Genomic DNA, 15086 nt, shown 5'->3' on the forward strand with positions numbered 1-15086 from the left:
GACAAGAAGCCCTTTTGAACTCTGGGGATGCCCCCAGGGCTTAACACAGTTGTTCTGTCTGATTGGGCTTTGAATGTTTGGGTAAGGTGGTGAGTGACATTGTTAGGACAGGTAGCTGTTCTGACCACCCTTGGACCCCAGTTTCAGCCACTCATTTGTTCATTCATCAAACATTTATTGAACACTTACTGAGAGTCAAGCATTGTGCTGGGTACCATCTTTGGATGTTCGCAGTCCAATGCCAAAGTCAGGTAGTTGGACAAGATTATATTTCAGGTTACAGGTGCTGTGATGGGGCAGAGTAAAAGTGTTTTGGGAACATGTACACCTGGAAGAGGTGACCCTAGACTGAGCCTTGAAGGCCATGGAGAGGTTCTGTACTCCCTCCTCTGCCCCTCTTGAGGATTTGTCTTACAAACATCCCTAAGTGGTTAGGATCCCGTGTCCTGTCTCCCAGTCTGAGCTTTTCCTGATGCCTGGGGCAGGCTGGGCTAGAGCAGGGAATGAGCACTCTTTACTCTACCCATGCCCGGAATCTGCTGCTGTGAAACCTTAATCACGCACTCAGATAAATAGTTTCATGTCTTCCTGAATAAGTGATTTAACTTATCTTTTAGATCACAGTCGACTTCAGCACATAAAAGGCTCATTCAGTTTGAGGCAACGTCTCCACCCACGATGGATTCAGAGCAAGAAAATGGCATCTTTCTCAACAGGGGTGCAGCTGGGACTTTGCACACCTAAATACGCTTGTAATCTCCTCTTGCCACACATTACTGATGAGAGTCCCCACTTTAGATAGTGGTATTAAGTTCTCCACAGTGGGGAAAACTGCTTGGCTGGGGAGTGTCCATGTGGGAAGAGCAGTTTGGCTGGTCGAGATGCAGAAAGCCAGTGCTCTTTCAGATCCTTCCAGCTTATCCACTGCTGCTTTCTCCTCCTCCCCAATCCCTGCTCGACACCAGCACCAGATCAGGGAATGTGAGCTACAGCAGTCCTCAAGGGCTTCCTGGGTCCACCCCTGGTTTGAGCTCTGTGGGGAGTATGGAAGAAGTGTGAGGTGTGGCTTCCCTACCCCAAGGAACTTACAGCCCACTCTCATACATGGAGGAAGATTGGGAAACAGGGGAAAGGGAGTGTATACGTAACTTGGTCCAACTCTATGAAGGGCAATTCAACAATATCTGAGGACATTTAATGCACACATCCTTTAACCCAGGAGTTCCACTTTTCCGAATTTATCCAGGCACGTACAGGAAATAGCGTATGTATAAAGTTGTTCATTGCTGTATTTTTTGTAAGGGCACAAGGTTAGGAACAATGTAAATGTCCATCATGGGGATGCTGGATTAACTAGCTGTGTATATCCACCCACAGTGGAATAGTATGCAGCCATAAAAAAGAACAAGGATGTTTTCATATACTGATAGGGAATGATTGCGAAGGTATTGTAATAAAAGCAAGATGCAAGCCAGTTTTATGGTATGGTGCTATTTGTATAAAAAAGAGTGAAAATCATACATATTGGTGTTTATTTATGTGCCCACAAAATCTCTATGGAAAGAAATTTACTTTCAGGGGAACTGGGAGGTGGATGACAGGGATGAGAAGGAAACTCTTCACTCTATACAGCTTTTTGTGCCGTTTAAACTTTGAACACTGTGACTGTATTTCCTATTTGTGATGAACGACATAATGCCTCCCCTCCTCATAGATGTCTGTCCATGCCTTTATTTCTGGAACCCATGAATATGTGTCCTTACATGGCACAAGGAACTCTGCAAATGTGATTAAGAACCTTGAGATGGAATATCCTGGATTATCAGATGGGCCCAATCAATCACATGGGTCCTTAAAAGTGGAGACTTTTTTCCTGGCTGAGTTCAGAGAAGGTAAGGAGATAATGGAAGAAAGGTCCATACCCTTAATCACAGGGTGTTCACAAATAAATTGTATGTTTTATATCCTTTGCCAAAAAAAGAAAAAATCATGTAAACAGTAAAAAAAAAAAGTACTTCATGCAGTAGGGTTAAAATAAAACACATTTTGTTGCTTGAAGGGTTAGTTTAGAAAATCTTTGTATGTGAGGCATCTCATCTGAATTACTAGATCAATGGTTATTCCTGTGAGTGCCATAGTATGTTAGAGTCAAAAAGCCTAGAGATCACATAAACCCGATTTAAAATTTTTATAGATGATGTAATTGAGCTTTAGCGACATGAAGTGATTCTCCCAAGGTCACACAGCCATGTGGCGGCAGCAGAATGGGGAAGCAGGCTTGGCTTCAGACTCTGGCCTAGGCAGGATGTGCCAGATTAGTGATAGGAGGTGGGGTGGGGACACTTTCAGCCTCCCTGAGGTTAGTCAAGGCCTGGACAGGAGACTGGTTGCCTGAAACATCTGCCAAGCGACAAGTTGAAGAGACAGATGGCACAGAATGGGGGGTGAGGGTACAGATCAGCCAGGAGAGCTGACCACAAGTACACAGCATGCCCTGGAGGTTCTGGGAGTTAGAAGTGGGGCGAACATGCCCAAGGCACAAGTGAGCTGCAGATGTCCCCTGGCCTCAATGTCGTTTGTTTGTTTGTTTGTTTGTTTTGCATGGGTAGGTACCTGGAATCAAACCGGGTTTCCTGCATGGCAGGCGAGATTTCTGCGTGCTGAGCCACCATGGCCTGACCAGCCTCAATGTTTTGTGACTACAATTCTAGAACAGCCTGCCTCTAGGCATGTCAGGAACTGGTTTGAAAAGCGGCTTATAGCCCTGAAATGGGAGACAAAGAAGAAAATGCCAAGCTCTCCTTGCAGTTTTACAGGAACCAGCTCCCAGAGTCTGATTTTTTGCTCTCTGTTTCCTGCAAGAGAGGTTGAGAGGGCTCCAAACCCCGCCTGTCCAGTGCAAACCTGCAGCAGCTTCTTGCTGAACATCTATCCACAGACTTCCTATTTTTACTCTTAGTAACTGTAAGCTCAGGGTTACCAAGGTCTTCCTGTTGCTATAGTGAGAGGTGATAGCGCCAGCCTTCCAAAGCGCTGGCCCCTTGGCTTAGAGGAAAAACAGAATCTGGGTTGCTTTATTTTTGGGTTTGACTGGGAAGATTTAATGCACCATTTTCCAGCCTTTGCAATAACAGAACGTTGTGCTCAAAATACATAAAACCTCATGAACACAGAGTAACTGGCAATTTGGGGGAGTGGGTGTTTAAGAATATATAGAAAATAAATTTTAAATTACAAAAATGATAAAACTTCATTAAGAAAATCTGGAAAATGACAAACAAAAATTCATTTAATTACATCATCATAACACAGCCTTTATAGTTCTTCTGAGCTATAGTCCTGCTGTTAGTTTTCTTAACATGTAGTTGACAAATCTGAAGAAATAGCGCACATACAATTGGTAATCCGCTTTCTCAGTTAATGTGTAATAAGCATTTTTGTGTTGCTGCGTTAACTCAATATGCATTATTTTTATTGGTTGGGTAATGTCACATAATTTAGTAAAACATTCACCATCTTTCCTCCTCACTGTCTCTTGAATTCAGACCTGCTCGGACTTCATCATACCAGCTTTGTGTGAATTTGCCTCCTCCGATTTGGTTAACTGACCTCTGGACATGGGTATTAGGACCCTGTGTTGCAGACCAGGAGGTCAGTTCGCACCAATGAGAAGTGAGTAGCTGAGGTCAGAGAGTTACTAACAGCTGAAGTCAGAATTCGAACCCAGGACATTTTGGGTGCAGAACTGATGCTCTTTCCACTGATTTAAAACCCCACCCCTGCCTGGCCCATGGACACATTCTTCTTGCTTGTTCATGGTGTGGAGAAACACAGGGCAAATCTGAGATTTTCTTTTAAACCTTTAGATTATAAGATGTTGGAAGATATCTGATTTAACCTTTACTCCAACTGCCTCATTTTATAGTTAAGGAAACTGAGGCCCAGAGAGCTCAAGCAGCTTGTCTGAGATCACACAGCAAGCTAGTTGCAGAGTCAAGAGTGACCCTGAATTTACTGCTCTGTGCATAGTGCCAGGCTGTATTTGTAGCTGCTGTCTAGGTAGCTGAGGGATCTGTCTACCACTAGCCACTCTGCTATTGGGTGCTGTAGGGTCAGTATAAGTTCAGCCTTGAGTTTAGGCTTGAGAATGCAGTGGGTGAACCCCCAATTTAAAAAAAAGCAAACTCGTAAAAATAATATCTGCTTGTCGTTAAAAATCCAAGCAGTGTAGAAGTGTGTCAGGAAACACTTGAAAAGCACCCTGTCCTGACCCTCCCTCTCTCTTTCCCCAGGGGTAACCACTTAACAATGCTGCCTCCAATGGCTCCTTAATTTTCCTGCCAGCCTTTGGGTTTTTTGTAGGATCCATGCCACAGCAAGACTATTTTTAACAAACATCCCAGGCTTCAGGGGTTTGAGGAGAGGGGAAGAAAAAATATTCCGTTTGTATATTTTTAATCCTTGCACATTTGAGCAGGCAGTGGCTTTCCAGTCCCCACGACCAAGGGTTGCAGGCAATTGATTCGACTCTCTGGGTGCGGGGTAATCCTTTCTCTTCTAACAAGGCTGGAGGGCCAGGGAGGGGTTCAGGGGATATTTCCGGGACTGATGGCTGTCTCAACTGGCTGCCTCCTGATCCTGCCTGCCCCCAGTCCTCTCCCTCCCAGCAGCCTTACAAATCCTGGCTGGGTCTCCCAGGGCAGAGAAGGCCTGGGAACCTGACTCTTTGTGCCAGGTTCATATTTAGAAATGTCTCCAGCTAGAGGTTGGCATCTGTCCCACTCGGGTTCTGGGCAGGGGGTGCAGTCACATGTGCTGCCTTTGAGTGGGCAGGTTCTGAGTGGGCAAGAGCCCACTTTGAATATAAACATAATTTCCTTGTGCTGAGGAGCTGGCACCCGAGCCTGGGTTCCTGGGCACTGGGTGAGGGGGAGTGCGGGTAGACAAACAGCGACAGAGACAGGGGAGAAGGACTTCATAAGGCTTGCACTGGGCAAAATGGTAGTGGGGGAGGGGTCCTAGCTCCCTGCCTCCACCAGCCCCTGTCTGCTTTCTGCACTCCTTCCCCAGGTACCGATAGCGCTGCCCCTGCCCGAGTGGGGGGTCCGTTGCCTGGGGAGAGGGAAGACCATCCCCTGGCTGTGGACTCTCTGGACCTCTCTTGAGTTTCCTAGTCTATCCAGGCGTGATCACAGGAGGCAGCGTGGGGCACGAGGCCGGCCTGTGGTAGGGTCTTGCTCTGGCTTTTCCCCTGAGAGCGCCAGCCCCGCAGCCTCTTGTGATCCCTCCTTTAAAACATGGTCCCTGGATGCCATCCTCTCTGAATCCCCTTTCAGCATGAGTAAGGGTGCCATTCCACAATTTCCTGCTCATCCTACTTTCTTTTCCATGACAGTGCAAGGTGATGGGTACATTAGACCAACTGATCCCAACTTCACGTGACAGCCTTCCTGGGTAACATTCTGCCTTAGGCGTGTAACAACTCTTTTCTTTTAAACAGTTCCTTTAAGGAGTGAATTCTGGTCCATTCACTCAGACCTCCCCGTACTAGTCCCAGCCCCACACAGATGGGACCTATGCCTGATGGGGTAGGAGACTTTGTGCCCTCTGTAAATCACACCTTTCCACCTCTGCAGGTCAGCTCTGGGGACCTAAGTGGCTTGCTCACTAAATTCAGCTCTCCAGAGAAGAGGCTCCCTTCCAGTAACCGACTCCTCAGAGGGAACCCAGTGCAGCAACCTGATACCGGCAGCTCCAAGTCCTTTAGCCGCCGCCGCCCCCCACCCCCCCAGCAGCCCTGCCCCTCCCTGCATTCCCTTCCCGCCTCTCCTCTCCCCTCACCTAAGGAAAGAAACACTCCACCAGTGGTCAGAGAGCCTGCACAGATAGCGTCCTTGTATCTCCTGGGAGTAACATATGTAAACACCCAGTAATTGATTGGAAAAAAAAAAAGAATGATGAAGGAATAAGCAAATGAGCGAATGAATGGAGGAACAAGTGGAAACTCAATCTCTGCCCCAAACGAACTTTACATTCAGAAGAAAAGAAATGGGCTTGTAGAATGGTGGCACTCCTGGACTGAAAGCTCACCTTTTATGGGAAAGGGACCAGAGGCTCAGAGGGGAGGGGCTGCCCAGACCCTGGAGGTCAGAAATGATGAAACGGTTCAGGTGAGTGAGGTCTGTACCCTAAGACAAGGCTACCGTACTTTCCCTCTGCTGCCACCTTAAGTGTCCGTTGTCCTTGGGAAAAATTGCCTGTTCATATGATTGGGAGTGGACAGCACGATTTGTCTTTGAGGGTTAATTGTTTTGCTGACAGCGCGGATAATTAGGAATGAGGATCCTGGCGTGAGGGCGACAGCACCATCTGCTGTGAATATGTTTTAACCCCACCTTGCAGGAGGGCTGGGATGTGTTCCTATCCCCCCCACCCCCAATCCCAGCAAGAAATGTGCTCTAGCTGTTTGCTGCCTGGGCTCCCAGCACCCAGGGGACTCTTCAGCCCGAGGGGTGGGACGCTGATCTGCTTCTTAGGTGCAGTTTCTTCTCTTCCCCCCTGGCATCTGGTGCATATAGTAGGGCTCACTAAAAGCTCAAGGGCTGAACGAGGGCCCATTGGGCAGCCTGGGAAACACAAATGCCAAGGGGCTGATTTTCTTTTCTTCTCTGGGTTCTGATTTATGGGGTTTCTGGTCTAGCTGTTGATGGAGGTACACGTGTGAGCCTGTGTTGAGCTATGTGGTCATCACTCATGCTTTGGGTCGTTTTCCTGCCCTAACCCTATGAATTTGCCACCTGCCCTGGGTTTCCTGGACTTTCCTGGTCTGTACTGAGTATTCTGGAAGGAGGCTGGCCCTGCTTTTCATTGCCAGGTAGGAATTTCCTAGGTGGAAATTTCCTGTATGTCTCAATAGAAGTAGAGGTGCTTTGGAATCAAGCAGAGAATTCCATTGTCCAGGAGCAGCTGGGATCTTTCTTCAGATGAATGGAAAGGGTTTTCCCCCCTTTATTATTTAGGAATATGTCATATCTACAAACGATATGTGAAATGTATATCTACCTTTTGAATTAATAATGATAATTGCTTTGCTCTTTCAAAGGGGGCTTCTAACCCCCAGTGCTGCCTCACACCGAAGGTCCTTGCAGGCCAGGGTCAGCACAGTCTCCCCATTGACTGCTTATCCTAGCCAATTTCCTTTTTTCCTGGGCTGCTCCTGTTAACTCAGAGCCCCCACATTCCTCTCTTCCCCATTTATCAATCTGTTCTCTCTGGGCTCTCTCTTCTTAGTTCCTCCTATTAGGGAAGAAACCAAAGGCGTGATTGTTCTCTTCTTTCCTCTCCTACTCCCTCACAGCGTGGTAAGCATGCCACTCTTCCCTTCCCCCATTCCACTCCCACTCTTCTCCCCATGGGGTGACTTGGATGGAAGATGAAATAAACCTAGGATTCCTTCAGCAGGAAGCTTGCTGAAGAGAATGATAATTGCAAGTCAGGAATGCTAGTCTTGGCTCTTTCACTAGCCTACTGTGTGACCTATAGCAAGTTTTTAACCTCTCTGTGCTTCTGTTTCCTCATGTTTAAAACATCCCTTTAGAGAGCTATAGTAAAACCAGATTGACCCAGTGGATGAAAAAGCATTTTGAAGGGTATGAATCATTATATATGTGGTGTGTGAGACCCTGTCATCATCATGCTTACAAAATCCAAATGGGCCAGAGAGAAGGAGACTGTGTGTCTTCCTCCCTGAACCAACCATGTCCCTGTCCATGTACTTCTTCTTGCCTGCCTTGCTGGGTACCCTGGCAGATGCTTTTCTCCTGCCGCAGCGCTTTCTCAGCCATGGGTTCATGGAGGCCCTGGGGAGCCCAAGGTTGGAGCTAGGGTCATGACTAGCCAGGCAGTGGAAGCCCACATTCCCCTCACTTTCAGGAGCTGGAGGCCATACCTGGATAGAGGTGCCAGGCTGCAGCCATGTGGACTCAGTGCTCTGGAGATGAGCTACCTCTAAGCCAAGATAAGGCTGCTGTGGGCTGGAGGACCTTTGGGCCCCTCCTGATGGGGTGTGAGCCATGATCATCTGATCTGAAATGTAGTGATTCACTGGTGCTCCATGCGCACATCCCTCATCCCAAGGAGGTTTGTATCTCCGCTTTGTCTCTCGTTCTGACCTGAGGGGCCATGAAGGACAGTCTGTGATCAGCCACAGGTGTGATGTCTTCCTGGCGACTTGAGTCACAGCCCATACCTCCAGGGGCCTGGGCTAAGAGAATGGTCCTGAAACATTTGAAGAATATTCCATGGTAGACATGGCTAGCTCTTGTACATCTTCTTGGTGGAGTGAGAGCATCCGTTTTCTTTCTCTTTCCTAAAGTGTTGGAACTGCTCAGAAGTTCTTTTAGTGTTTTGAGCTGAACTTTGAATGATGGGTAGGGTTTGGATGGGTGAATGGAAGCTGGGTCTTGTAGGCAGATAAAACAAAATCTGTCAAGGTAAGAAACCAAGGATGAAAAGGGAGTTGAGGGCTGGGGTCAGAACAGTGGACAGGACATTGACAGCGAGGACGCTGTCTGAGGTAGAATCAGTACAGTCACCGGAAATTGCAAGACCTATTAGTAATGAGCAAAAAAGGGGATGGATGGCAAATTCAAGAAGAGTTAAAGTCTGGATATGCGTCTCTGGACCTGCCTTCATGACAGAGACCTCTGTTCTTCCTGCAGGTCCCCTCTGTAGCAGCTGAGAGCCCGGAAGTTCTCACTGGACCCAGGGAGTAGGACAGCCAGGAGAGCAAGAGGGGATGGCATGGAGCACAAACAGGGCTGAGGAGTGAGGATAATCCTCCATCATTGGACCTGGAGCCTCCAAGTGGCACTGCACCAACAAGGAGACTGAAGAGGAATTGATGCTTTGGCCCCTGGCGACATGTGTGTGGTGTAATGACAGGTAATGAACCTGAGGCTCAGCTGTCCTTTATGAGTGATATGGCAGGTGAGAGAATATATGAGCCTGTAGGAGACATAAAATGTCAACCCCTTGGAAGATGACTATGCAAACAAAGCACAATAAGGCTTGATAAGATGATAGATGGATCCTTTATTGTTATTGGTTTTTGCCCCTTGAGCTTGCTAGAGCCAAGCACATGAGACTAAAATCTCCTGTGCTTGGCATTAGGTGGGTTATTTCCTATGCCTTATGGAAAGACTGATGCCTTTATGTATATAGCACATCTTGAGGACTCAGAGTTATAAAATAAGAAGTCATTATTCCCCATGAGCTCCCATGGGGAGCAGGGAGTTTATGCCAGTGGGCAAACAGAGACAACGAGGGGTAAGGACAAACCTGGAAACCTCACTCACTGGGAAGACTTCAGGATTGGTTCAGATATCTCAAATGATCAAATGACAGAGTATGATGAAGGGTCAGTATTTCTTTTACCAAAGGAAAAGAGGGCTTTGGGGCTCCTTCCATCCTTCCAAGGATACCCAGGACAAGTAACAGATGTTCATGGGTGGCTGGGGAGGTTATGATTAGAGATCTGGAGAGGACAGGAAGGTCTGTAAAATACCTTGGGCCTAGGAAGTCAAGTATTTGATCTAAGGAAGTTCGCCAAGGCAGGAAGCTTCTAGCAAGTCCTAGGGTTTAGAAGGCATTGGTCCTAGATGGGAACAGTGAGGGATCAGTAGGATTGGAGACCCCAGTGGTGAACTCTGATCTGATGGTAGAGGCTGTTCCTACTGGTTGTCCGGTCTTCACTTTATGTGTCATGCTGGGTACCACTCTGGCAACTTGCTCTGTGGGAAAAACAGCATGCTGGGGTAGAAGCAAAAATAGCTTGGGGCCTTGGGAAACTGACCAGAGCAAGGGGAGAAGGGCCAACATCCTGGGGCAAGAGGCCCAAGGGGTGTGGCAAATTCCATTCCAGTACACACCAGTGTCAGGGTCTACAGTGTCAGAGCCAAAGGGTGGGGCGGGATAGAGCATCAGGATTTCTGGGTGGCCATGTTCTAAATCAGTCAGAAAGAATATGATGGAAGAGGAAGTTCAGAAAGCTGAGCCCAGTGCTATGACTGGCTCAGCCACATGCTCCCGGTGAGCCCAGGGCTTGGCTCCCACCTATATGAGGAAATGGAAGGGGACTTGGGTCCATGGACCCCAGCAAGGGCTAGACAGGCTGTGCCTGAGGGTTTAGCTAGGAAGCTGAAGCTCCACAGGCACCTGGGGCTGACTCTGTCCAGGAGCTCCCCAGATGTTGGTGTACTAGCCCTGGGCTATCATTGGACCCCACCTGTCAGTGAAACAGTTGATCCAGTTCATCTCAGGCTTGACTCAACACCTGGGCAGAATTGACCCTGGGGAGCCTGGTGGGAGGTGATTCTGGAAAGAGGGGAGGCAGACAAGGACCAGCTGTGCAGGGGGTGGATGAGGGCTTTCATGATCAAGGCAAGAAAGAACAAAGCATTGTGTCTACTGGATATATCTTAACCTATTTATCAGTGTATTCTGAGTGCATCAGGCACTATGCTATGCTAGACTTGCAAAGATGAGTGAGTGCTGTCTGCACCCGGGAGAGGGGGTATGGGGTAGAGGAGAAGGCCTGGGCCCAGAGCTGAGTCAGGTCCAGCAAGTTGCTTAGACTTTCGGAGCCTGACGCTCCAATCATTAAAATGGGAACAGTAGTATCTCCCTCCAGGCTGGTTAGGAGAACTAAATGAAATATAACATGTAAAAACAACACAGCAGCTGGCACAGTCAAAAATCATCAATGCATTTGAGTTGACTTCTATTGCTCCGCTCTTGGAGGAGCTCACAGTCGGCAGGGGTGGGAGCAGGGGAAGAAGAGGAGAAGCGCATTAAATTGCTCACGTGGCTAGAGGCCTGGAACGTTGAGACCACAGTTATCAAAATCCCTTCTGGCCACAGAAAACTTGGTTTAAGGTGGATTTTAACACTCAGAGAGGTGCCTGTATTTGAGTTCTTTGGCAGTTGCTGGGCTGAGATTCTTTAGGGGCACAGAGAGGATGGGGGCGGGAGGGAGAGAGCCAGGAATTTAGAGAAGTGTTGAGAAGAGAGGACATTCTCAGAATGCTCGGAGAGCCTGGCTTCCTAGGCTCCCAGGACTCTTCTGGGGAGGGGGCAGGGGGAGGTAGGTGCCCGAGACAAGGTAAGACTTATGGTCCAGAGCAGGGCCGCCCAGTGGAATCCACATGGATCCACAATGCAAGCCACCGAGGTCATTTACAATTTTCTAGTGGCCACATTTAAAAAGGTAAATATAAGCAAGTATAATTGACTTTAATATTGTATTTCATTTAACTCAATGTGTCCAAAATATTATCATTTCAACATTAATCAATATAAAAAATTACTAATGAGAAATCTTACTTTTTTTTTCATGCAACGTCTTTGAAGTCCAGGTTGTATTTACACTTATAGCACATCTAGTTTGTCCTGACCCCATTTCCATCTGTCCAGTGGCTGCTGTCTTGGACAGGGCAGGCCTGGACTATCTTGCTAACATGTGCTCAGGGGCCAGGTGTATCTTTAGTTAAAAAGTAGAATTTACTATTAGGTCCCCTTCTAATGAAAGCTCTGGAATGAGTTCCCAGGGAAGTTTGCTTGGATAATACGAGATGTATTGAATCACTCATTCATACACGTAATTCAACTGGCTAACTCATTTTAAACAGGTGTGTAAGTAGATGGTGACTTGAGTTCCCTGGAACCTGCCCTGGCTCTGGATCTCACCAGCTGGGCTCAGAACTCTGTCTCTTGCTGGCCCTGCAACTGATCTCAGCCAGACACTGAATCTCCCTGAGCCTCAGAAGCTTCACAGAAAATGGGATTAATCACTGTTATCTTACTGGGTAACTATGAGGACTAAATAAAATAATTATCCATTGTTCTGTGACACTCAATGTCAAGAAATAATTCTTTTATTTTCCTAAATCAAATGAAAACCAATTTGATCTCCCCTTCTGGCTTAGTGCAGCACAGGTTTTACATGGGGCATTTCTGTAGTTCATTCTTCACACTTCTCTAATGGGGAGCAGGTGAGGCTGGACCTCACCCAAGGGGCAGCTGGCTGCTGCCTCTCCTTAATCCAGATCTGTGTGTCCATCTAAAGGACAGGCCCTACCACTGGCTCCCAGGGCCCTGTGTCAGCTCTGCCGTAGGAACTGCTGGGGCCTCCCGGCCTTCGTTGCTAGGGTGTATTCACCAGCCTGGCACTGTGCTCCAGTGGAGTGAGGGCTGCCTGCCACTCCAGGACCCTAGGACCCAGCCATTCCAAGCCTCCTGGGATCCAACCACTCCTCTCCTACCCTAAGGCTGAATGTTTTCCAACCTCTCTCTCTCTCTTTTACCCTCAACCTGTGAAACAAAGGCCCATCCCCACCTCACCATGCCTTTCTTTCCCCAGCCACAAAAAATACTAACTCCCCCTTAGGCTAAGGGAGCCCAGAGGTCATTGTCACAGAAAATGGCTGCTCCTCCATGGGTGGAGGCATGGAAGATAGGAGTTCATTTTTTGCTATTCTATGGACATCTCCAACCAGCAGCCCCAGTAACAAGAGAAACAGTCCTGCCTACATGCGTTTACTAAAATAGCATCCTGACGCTGCTGCTTCCACATGACCAGGAAGACAGGTCCCCCTAGAGCGGGTCCTGTCTGTAGAATGGGTTAAATAATTCCTGCCATCTGGGAAAACCTGAGACTCAAATAAAAGTCCTCTATAAAGTTGTAAAATGCTCTTGAGACTCTTAATTCCCTTCCTTAGAGATATTTTCTGGTCTGGGAGCTGGATTGAGGATGTGGCTTTGATTCTAAAAGTGTCCTTCCCTCTCAGCATCTGATTGGCAGGTGGGGCCAGGAGGCACCATCCTCTCACCTGCAGACTCGTGCACTGTGCTCCCCTGAGTGCTCCACCCCCTCCCTGGGTAGGGGTGCCAGGGCCAGTGCCTCTGAACTGACCCTTGCCCTGCTCACTTCTGCTACAGGAGGACCGTGTGGTGTGTCAGTGCAGCAGCTGGTTTTCCTGACACCTTTTTTTTAATTCAGCTTCCTTTTGTGAGGACTCCAGCCAGTGCTCCTGAGTTTAGAATCCGCCTCGACTATCAGGAAAATTTATGCCCCGTCTTTCCTGGGACTGAGGGGAGTGAGGCCACAGATGTCCTCTCACCTGCTTGGTTTGGGTTTGGCTAGAACTGTGATAGGGAATGAGGTTTGAAGGGAATTTTTACATGCAAATCCTGTGTCCTCTGGGTTGGTGTAGAGGAGAAAGAGAAGGCGGTGCGGGTGGGTCACTTGAAGACTCCCTGGCCCTCAGCTGTGCTGGGATTAATGTAATGCCTGAGCGAGGCCATCCTGCAGGCCCGCGTGTGGTCAGGTTCCTGATTCTGCGGCGCTCACTGCAGTGGATCTGGGTCGCTTGTGCTGCTGCCTCTCCGGACTGGAGGCTCCTCCCACCCGCGGGAGCAGCTGGCTGCTGCTCCCCACCTCTCCTCGGGCGGAGACTTCAGGCCCGTCACGAATCCTGGGTCCTCCCAACCGGTGTCATTGTGATTGCATTTCTGTTTTAAAGGGTAGTCCATGGCACATTTGGGGATCACAAAACCAAACATATTTAGATAGTGTTGGAGCCCTGGTTCTTTGTTAGTGTGCCGGTGATGCTGTGCAGATCTCTTTGCTTCCCCAGGTCTTAATGATCTCATCCTTTAAATGGGATGGTTAGGTATACTGCAGTGATTTACTCCTGAATTCAGGCTAAACGTGCATTGAAAATAAAAGGCACTGTGAATCCTCCTTTACCAAAGATTTGAGAGTAGTATGACAACACCCTTTTCCTCCCAAGTCAAGCAGTACATAATTTCCGTTCTTCAAAATTAGTTTCTTTATTGCTTTCTGGGTGCCCACAGGGAAGAGCTTCTTATATGTCACCTTACAGTTTTGTTAGCAGAGAGAGGCAGAAAGCCATATTGCCCTTGAGTGACAACCTTCATATCGGTATTTAACAATTTTAATTTTTCATGATTCACCTGATAAAAATAGTGCCCAACTAAAAACAAATACATTTGTATTTTCCATCTCCTTAATTAGTTTCTAATTTGGGGGTTCTTATTAGCTTAAAATCATCTCACTGAAATGGTCCTTGGATGATAAAAAAATGTGAAAACCACAATCAATTCTGGAGAGATCTTGCTATTTAATTATGCTGATTGGAGCACTAGAGACCCCTGGCAAAATGAACTGTTCAGAATAAGCTTGATTTGTGTAATTTGGTTTTAAAAAATTTGGATGCATATTTATCATTTTTAACTATGTGTTTCTATTCTCCTTGAGATTCTGATTTTTCTCTTGAGAGATAGGAGGAGGGATCAATGAGCTGTTGAGATCCCGAGACTCCAGCTAAGCCCATGGAGCCACTGGTAGGGCCTGACTTGAAGGGAACACAGGGTCCCCAACTTGTCTGGTTATTTTAAAATGTCTTATCATAAAAAGAAAAGAAAAGAAGTCCTACCCAGAGGAAAGAGGGGCTCATAGAATTTTGGAGCTGGATGATAAGAGAGATTTCCATGAAATCATAGAAAATGTACAACTCCTGGGCTAGAGATGTCTCTCTAGAACCAAATTCTAGAATGTGATAAAACTTTAGAGATTTGGGAAGACCCAGTTGCTCAAAAAGATATGTCCCCACTGTCCAAATCCATTGACCAAGCTTAGTGTCACACAAGTGGGTCAACCAGATGTAAATGGTAGAAGGATACTGCCCCACCCATGACACTTTCTTGCCAAAAATCTAAACCTAAACCCCGATCAAGCCTGTAGCTCAAACTACCACTTTTTTCAGGGCTAGAGGAACACATGAAACACCACCACGAGGAGGCCAGCACCAAACCCAGACCAGGGAAACTTCAGGACAGATGAACATCATTTCTTCAATGTGAACACTGTCAAGGGGAAAGAAAGTAGTAGAGTTGGGGCGCTATTATAAATTCATAGAGTCTTAAAAGACATACCAACCAATTGCAATCTCTGGGTCTCGTTTGGAGTCTGATTCAAATCTACTTACTGTAGAAGGACATATTTG

General features: G+C 47.4%; 1 protein-coding gene across 1 annotated transcript in view; it reads left to right on the top strand.

The window, feature by feature from the left end:
* Positions 1-15086, top strand: part of ZBTB7C (zinc finger and BTB domain containing 7C) — a 368318-nt gene that overhangs the window by 66391 nt on the left and 286841 nt on the right. Inside the window, exon 2 of the mRNA XM_077135517.1 lies at positions 8721-8943. The gene's annotated coding sequence lies outside the window, so the exon portion shown is untranslated. The remainder of the gene's footprint in view (positions 1-8720; positions 8944-15086) is intronic.

This window comes from Tamandua tetradactyla, chromosome 18 (genome assembly GCF_023851605.1).
Source record: "Tamandua tetradactyla isolate mTamTet1 chromosome 18, mTamTet1.pri, whole genome shotgun sequence".
Classification (NCBI taxonomy): domain Eukaryota; kingdom Metazoa; phylum Chordata; class Mammalia; order Pilosa; family Myrmecophagidae; genus Tamandua; species Tamandua tetradactyla.